This window comes from Mustelus asterias, chromosome 4, assembly GCF_964213995.1.
Source record: "Mustelus asterias chromosome 4, sMusAst1.hap1.1, whole genome shotgun sequence".
Classification (NCBI taxonomy): Eukaryota; Metazoa; Chordata; class Chondrichthyes; order Carcharhiniformes; family Triakidae; genus Mustelus; species Mustelus asterias.
Genome location: NC_135804.1, coordinates 146287600 through 146295108, shown reverse-complemented (window position 1 = coordinate 146295108; position 7509 = coordinate 146287600).

Here is a 7509-nt window from a genome sequence, read left to right as displayed (position 1 = left end):
GAAGACTTCCTCGGGAATGAAAACATTCTCTCATGAGGAGTAGCGTTGGTTGCCGTACACAGGAGTGAGCGTATGGAGTGGAGCGCATCAGGGAGTACCTCTTGCCAACGGGAGACTGGAAGACCTTTAGACCTCAACGCCAGTAAGACAGCCTTCCAGACTGTAGCATTCTCTCGTTCGACCTGTCCGTTACCCCTTGGGTTGTAGCTCATGGTTCTACTAGAGGCAATCCCATATGAGAGCAGGTATTGCCTCAAGTCATCGCTCATGAACGACGAGCCCCTATCGCTGTGGATGTAACAGGGGTAACCGAACAGGGTGAAAAGATCACGTAATGCCTTGATAACCGTGGCAGCGGTCATATCAGAACAGGGAATGACAAAAGGGAATCGTGAGTACTCATCAACCACATTGAGGAAGTACACGTTCCGATCTGTCGAGGGAAGGGGGCCCTTAAAGTCCACACTCAGTCTTTCGAAGGGACGAGTGGCCTTAACGAGTTGTGCCCTGTCAGGTCGGTAGAAGTGCGGTTTGCATTCCGCGCATACCCGGCAGCTTCTGGTTATGGACCTGACATCCTCCACCGAGTAGGGTAGATTCCGGGCTTTTATGAAGTGGAAGAGCCGAGTGACCCCCGGATGGCAGAGGTCATTGTGGAGAGCCTGCAATCGATTCTCCTGCATACTAGCGCATGTTCCACGCGACAGGGCATCCGAGGGCTCATTGAGCTTCCCTGGACGATACATGATATCATAATTGTAGGTGGAGAGTTCGATTCTCCACCTCAAGATCTTATCATTCTTGATCTTACCCCGTAACGTGTTGTTGAACATGAACGCCACGGACCACTGGTCTGTGAGCAGAGTGAACCGTTTTCCCGCCAAGTAATGGCGCCAATGCCGAACAGCCTCCACAATGGCCTGGGCCTCTTTTTCCACCGCAGAGTGTCGAATTTCAGGGCCTTGGAGGGTGCGAGAGAAAAAGGCGACGGGCCTGCCCGCCTGGTTAAGTGTGGCGGCCAGGGCGAAATCAGATGCATCACTCTCCACCTGGAAGGGGATGGACTCATCGATAGCGTGCATCGTGGCTTTCGCGATGTCGGCTTTTATTCTTGCAAAGGCTAAGCAAGCCTCTGTTGCTAGGGGAAAAGAGATAGACTTGATGAGCGGACGGGCTTTGTCCACGTAATTGGGAACCCACTGTGCGTAGTATGAGAAGAAGCCTAAACAACTTCTCAGTGCTTTGACGCTAGTGGGCAGGGGAAGTTCGAGGAGAGGACGCATACGGTCTGGATCAGGGCCAAGGACCCCGTTTTCCACCACGTATCTGAGGATAGCTAGGCGGCGCGTACAAAATACACACTTCTCCCTGTTGGAGGTCAGATTCAGGCGAGATGCAGTGCGTAAGAATCTAAGAAGGTTGGCATCGTGGTCCTGCTGGTCATGGCCGCAGATGGTGACGTTATCCAGGTACGGGAAGGTAGCCCGCAGTCCGTTCTGGTCCACCATTCGGTCCATAGCACGCTGGAAGACCGAGACCCCATTCGTGACACCAAAAGGAACCCTTAAAAAATGGTACAGGCGACCATCTGCCTCAAAGGCCATGTATTGTCGGTCCTCTGGGCGAATGGGGAGCTGGTGGTAAGCAGATTTTAAGTCAATGGTGGAGAACACCCGGTACTGCGCAATCTGATTGACCATGTCAGAAATGCGCGGGAGGGGATACGCATCCAGCTGCGTGTATCTGTTAATGGTCTGACTATAGTCTATGACCATCCGGGGTTTGTTCCCATTCTTAACCACCACGACTTGCGCTCTCCAAGGACTAGCGCTAGGTTGGATGATCCCTTCCTTGAGGAGCCGCTGAACTTCAGATCGAATGAAGATCTGATCCTCAGCACTGTAACGCCTGCTCTTTGTTGCGATGGGCTTGCAGCCTGGCACGAGATTCTGGAATAGGGAGGGTGTGGTAATCCTAAGCGTTGAGAGACTACATGTGGAGCGCGTTGGGCAATTTAGAGGCTGCGGGTCTCCCACTGAAAGCGGAGGGAGTGGCCCACCGTACTGCAGGGTTACACTCTTCAAGTGGACCATAAAATCTAGTCCTAGGAGTATTGGCGCGCAAAGGTGCGGTAACACAAGGAGCTTGAAGTTCTCGTAAACCGTGCCCTGCACCGTCAGATTGACCACGCAACTCCCTAGCACAGTGACAGACCGGGACCTTGACGCCATCGAAATTGTCTGCTTGACAGTCCGAATCTGGAGACCACACCGCTTCACGGTGTCTGGGTGAATGAAGCTCTCCGTGCTCCCACTGTCAAACAAACAATAAATCAGGCGTTTGTTTACCTGTATGTCCATCATGGACTTGTCGAGTCTGTGAGGCTTGGCCTGATCCAGGATGATCAACGCCACCGTTGGTTCGTGGGCGCAACTGCAGGCAGCTGAGATGGTTGATGACGGCCCCTGCTGGTCATTCGCGGTCGGTGCCGACCAAAATGGCTGCCCCCATAGGTCGCACGTGGACGATGGCGCCAAAACCTGCGGCCCCTGCAGGTCGCACGTGTCTTGCGACTCCAACGTTTGGAATGGCGACGACCTGGAATCGCACGTGGTAGAAGACCTTGAAGATGCAGAAGACAAGGAGGCCGGCTCCGAGGAGTCACACGCCGCACTGCTGTTCTTGGATGGAAGTTTGGACCGGCATACCTTGGAATAGTGCCCCTTCTTGCCGCAGGCGGAGCACAACACCGCTTTATCTGGACATCGCTGCCGAGGGTGTTTCACCCCCCCACAGATGTAACACCGCGGGCCACCTGGAGCTGCTGCCGTCATCAGGTCCGAGGCTGGGAACGCAATCGCGCAGTTTTTCGGTCCCGCTGAATGAAATGGGGTCTGTGACTGCCCCTGCCACGCTGTCTCCACGTGGTCGTCGGGGTACATCGCCAGACTTTTGGAGGCCGTTTCTAGAGCGTCAGCTAACTCTATGGATTTAGTGAGGTCGAGGTTACCTTGCTCCAACAGCCGAAGGCGGATGTACGACGAGCCGATTCCCGCCACGAACGCATCTCGAGCTAGGTCGTTCATGTACTGGTCTGCCGACACTGCCTTGCAGTTGCAGGCTCTGGCTAGCTGTTGAAGCTCGCACGCGTACTGTTCCGTCGTTTCGCCGGGCTGCCACCGTCGAGTGGCTAGAAGGTATCGAGCATGCATCTCATTCAGCGGTTTGTTGTATCGCTTCTTGAGAAGCTCGAGGGCCACTTTGTAGTCGGTGGCCCCACGGATCGCTAGGTATACAGCGTCGCTTACCCTCGCGTGGAGGACCCGGAGTCTGTCGGCATCGTTGTGGACCGCTGTGGAGGCATCGAGGTAATCCTGGAAACACTTCAACCAGTGGTCGAAAGTGTTCGATGCTCCCGCCGCACGTGGGTCCAACGTAAGCCGTTCGGGTTTAAGCATTTGCTCCATGTTTTCTTTGTCGTTTTTTTTTCCAAAAAAAAAGAATTTACTTGTTGGCAATAAAATTGATGCGCGATATATCACACGGGAGGCTGGATGTACTCGGGAAATAAAGGCTTTTATTGCCAACAATAACAGAGCTACCTTATACAGTATACGATCCCAGACTAAAGGGTCACCAGGCAGAGCAGTGACCTTTATACCTCTCCCAGGAGGCGGAGCCGACTGGGGTGTACCATAACAACTATATTAACAGGTAGAACAGCCCAACCCTAACCCCAACAGTAACATATATACAGACTCATAGTACTGGCCAGACCATGGCTCAGCACTGCCTGGTGGGAACCAACAATAGTTCACCACACTGTGCTATATTGTTCTATGTTCTGATTCCACTTCAGAAGTACTTCACTGGCTGTAAAACACTTTGGGGCTACCTGAGGTCATGAAAGACACTGTATAAGTGCAAGTTTTTTCAAGGAATCTAGACGTTCCCAGGTTGAAATGAAAAGAAGAAAGAAATTAGTTAAATCAGGAAGCGAGGCAGGAGCTGGATTGGAGGGTCTTGAACGAAGATGTGAGGGGAGGGGGAAAGGGAGGGAAACGAAATGTGTCGTAGGTCTAAGGCAGCAACGAGGTCCAGGAAGTTGGAAGGAAAGGGCTGGTCAGAGCTGGGTTGAAAGTTAAAGGGAATAGAGGATTTAAGGTTTAAGTTTGGGCTTCTTCAGGTAAGGGTGATCTTGAAGAAATAATGACAGTGCCAAAAGAAACGGACAGTGTTAACACACACGAGTCTACGAAGGTGAATTTGTTTGGTCTAGACATGGGAGACAGGAGTAGATCTCCAGTATTATGCATGAAACAGATGTGTTGAGAGCTGAGGAGAAGAAGCTGCATAAGGTGGAATGGCTGATGACTCAGTTGAAATGGAAGCCAGGAGTTAAAGGAAGCCGTGATAGCTATGCGTATGGCCTTAATATTGGCCAGAAAAAGTCAGTGGGAATCTCGCATTTTGAATCCAAGGTGGCAATGTGGATAAGTGGCAAGTATCATTCACATCACACCAGTGCCACGTAATGACCATCTCCAGCGAGAAAGAATCTAACCAGCTCCCAACAACATTATCATTGCTGAAGCCCCCACCATCATCATCCTGGAAGTTATCATTGACCAGAAACTTAAGTGGATCAATCACTCATAAACACTGTGTCTTCAGTGATGTGGAAATGCTGGTGTTGGACTGGGGCGGGCACAGTAAGAAGTCTCACAACACCAGGTTAAAGTCAAACAGGTTTATTTGGAATCATGAGTTTTTGGAGCGCTGCTCCTTCATCAGATGAGCGGACTCGTTGGACTTTAACCTGGTGTTGTGAGACTTCTTACTGTGGCTTCAAGAGCAAGTCAGATGTTGGGAATTCTGTGGCAATTAACCCACCTCCTGACTTCCCAAAGGCACATGTCAAGAACCTGATGGAATACTCTCCACTTGTCAGGACCAGTGCAGCTCCAACAACACTCAAGAAGCTCAACACCGTACAGGACAAAGCAGCCCAAATGATTGGCACCCATTCACTGCCTTCAGCATTCACTCGCACCATCACTAGTGCACAGTGGCAGTTGTCTATCACGTATAAGATGTATTAGCTGAACCTCCTTCAGCAGCACACTCCAAACCTGTAACCTCTACCATCTAGAAGGTCAAGGGCAGTAGTCACAAAGGAAATCATCTGCAAGTTTCCCTCTAGGTGCCACACTATCCTGAATTGGAATTATAAATCACCTTTGCTTCACTGTCTCCGAGTAACAATGCTGAAACTCCTTTCCTAACAGCACTGTCACCTACACCACATTGATTACAGCAGCTCAAGAAGGTAGCTCACCACCGCCTTCTCAAGAGCAATTAGGCCTCCAAACAGTGAGAGAGACAGAAGAGCAAATATGCAGGGAAATCACAAAGATGTGCAACAACCAAAGAGTGGTGATATTGGGTCATTTTAATTACCCAAATATCAATCAGGAAATTTTGAGTAAAGGGAAAAGAAAGGGATGAATTTCTTTAATGTTTTCAGAACTTCCTTGTTCAGAAAGGAGACATTGCTGCATCGGGTGCTGGGGAATGAAGTGGGCAGAGTGGATAAGGAGCAGCTGTCCCCCTTAGTTGAAGGGTCAGTCACAAGGGGACATAGGTTCAGAGTGAGGGGCAGGAGGTTTAGGGGGGATGTGAGGAAAAATATTCTTACCCAGAGGGTGGTGATGGTCTGGAATGCGCTGCCTGGGGCAGTGGTAGAGGCGGGTTGCCTCACATCCTTTAAAATGTAATTGGATGAGCCCTTGGCACATCATAACATTTAGGGCTATGGGCCAAGTGCTGATAGATGGGATTATGTGGGAGTTCAGGTGTTTCTCATGTGTCGTTGCAGACTCGATGGGCTGAAGGGCCTCTTCTGCACTGTATGATTCTATGATTCCAAGAGGGCCAAGTGGACTAAGAATCTATGGGAGAGAACACATGGGTACCATTGATCATCATATCATAAGGTAGTGTAGAAGAGCAAGGAATGGTCTAAAATAGAACATCTATATTGAACGGGGACTAATTTTAATGGGATGAGAAGGAACCGAGCCAAGGTAAAATGGAACCAAAGACTGACAAGAAAAACTGCAATAGAATACTGTGAGATCATTAAGGAGGAGAAGCTTGAGGTACAGGTTAGGTACATGCCAACAAGATAAAAAAAACTAAATCAGGGCTTTGTGGATGGTATAGAGAATATGATAACAGGAAAAAAATGAGGATGCATGATGACGGGTGAATTCTTCAAGTGAGGAACAGGCCAAGTACAATAGGGTGAGAGGGATGGTGAAGAGGAATGGAACACTTGCAAAGAGAGAATATGAGAATATAGTGGGAGCCAACATAAAATGGAATCCAAAGATCATCTGTGGCTGTAAATAGCAAGCAGGTAGTAAGAGATGGAGCGGGTCCTATTAGGACAAAGCCAGTGATATATACTTAGAGTTGCAGGGCAAGACTAGAATAGCTAATGAGTACTTTGTGTTGGTATTTATTAAGTAAGTAGTCTCACAACACCAGGTTAAAGTCCAACAGGTTTATTTGGTAGCATGAGCTTTCAGAGCACTGCTCCTTCATCAGGTGAGTGAAGAGTTGTGTTCACAAACAGGGGACATCTTGGCACAGACTCAATTTACAAGATAATGGTTGGAATGTGAGTCTTAACAGGTAATCAGGTCTGTACAGATGCAGACAATGTGCGTAGAGAGAGGGTTAAGCACAGGTTAAAGAGGAGTGAATTGTCTCCAGAGAGGACAGTTAGTGAGATTTTGCAAGCCCAGGCAAGTCATGGGGGTTACAGATAGAGTGACATGAACCCACGATCCTTGTTGAGGCCATCCTCGTGTGTGTGGAACTTGGCTATCTTGTTTACGAAGGAAGAGGAAACTGACAAAATATCAGTAGAGGTGCAAATGGTAGAGATAATGGATGGGATGAAAATGAGAGGCAAGAGTTACTGTAAAGGTTGGCTATGGATGAATAAGTCACCTTGTCCAGATATCTTTCTTTATTCTTTCTTGGGACATGGGCATCGCTGGATAGCCCAGCATTTTTTATTATTGCCAATCCCTCATTGCCCTTGAGAAGGTGATGGTGAGCTGCCTGCTTGAACTTTTTTTTCATTAATTTACAGGCTGTGGATTTCGCTGGCTCGGCCAGCATTTATTGTCCATCCCTAGCTACCCTTCACAAGGTGGTGGTGAGCTGCCTGCTTGAACCGCTGCAGTCCCACAGTGTTGTTAGGGCAGGAATTCCAGGATTTTGACCCAGCAACAGTGATGGTGAGTGAATTGGAGAAGAACCTCCAGGTGGTGGTGTTCCCAGGTATCTGCTGCTCTCGTCCTTCTAGATGATAGTGGCATGGGTTTGGAAGATGCAACCGAAGGAACCTTCCTGCATTGTATCTTGTAGATAGTACACACTGCTGCCACTGTTCGACAGTGGTGGAGGGATTGAATGTTTGTGGAAGGGGTAGCA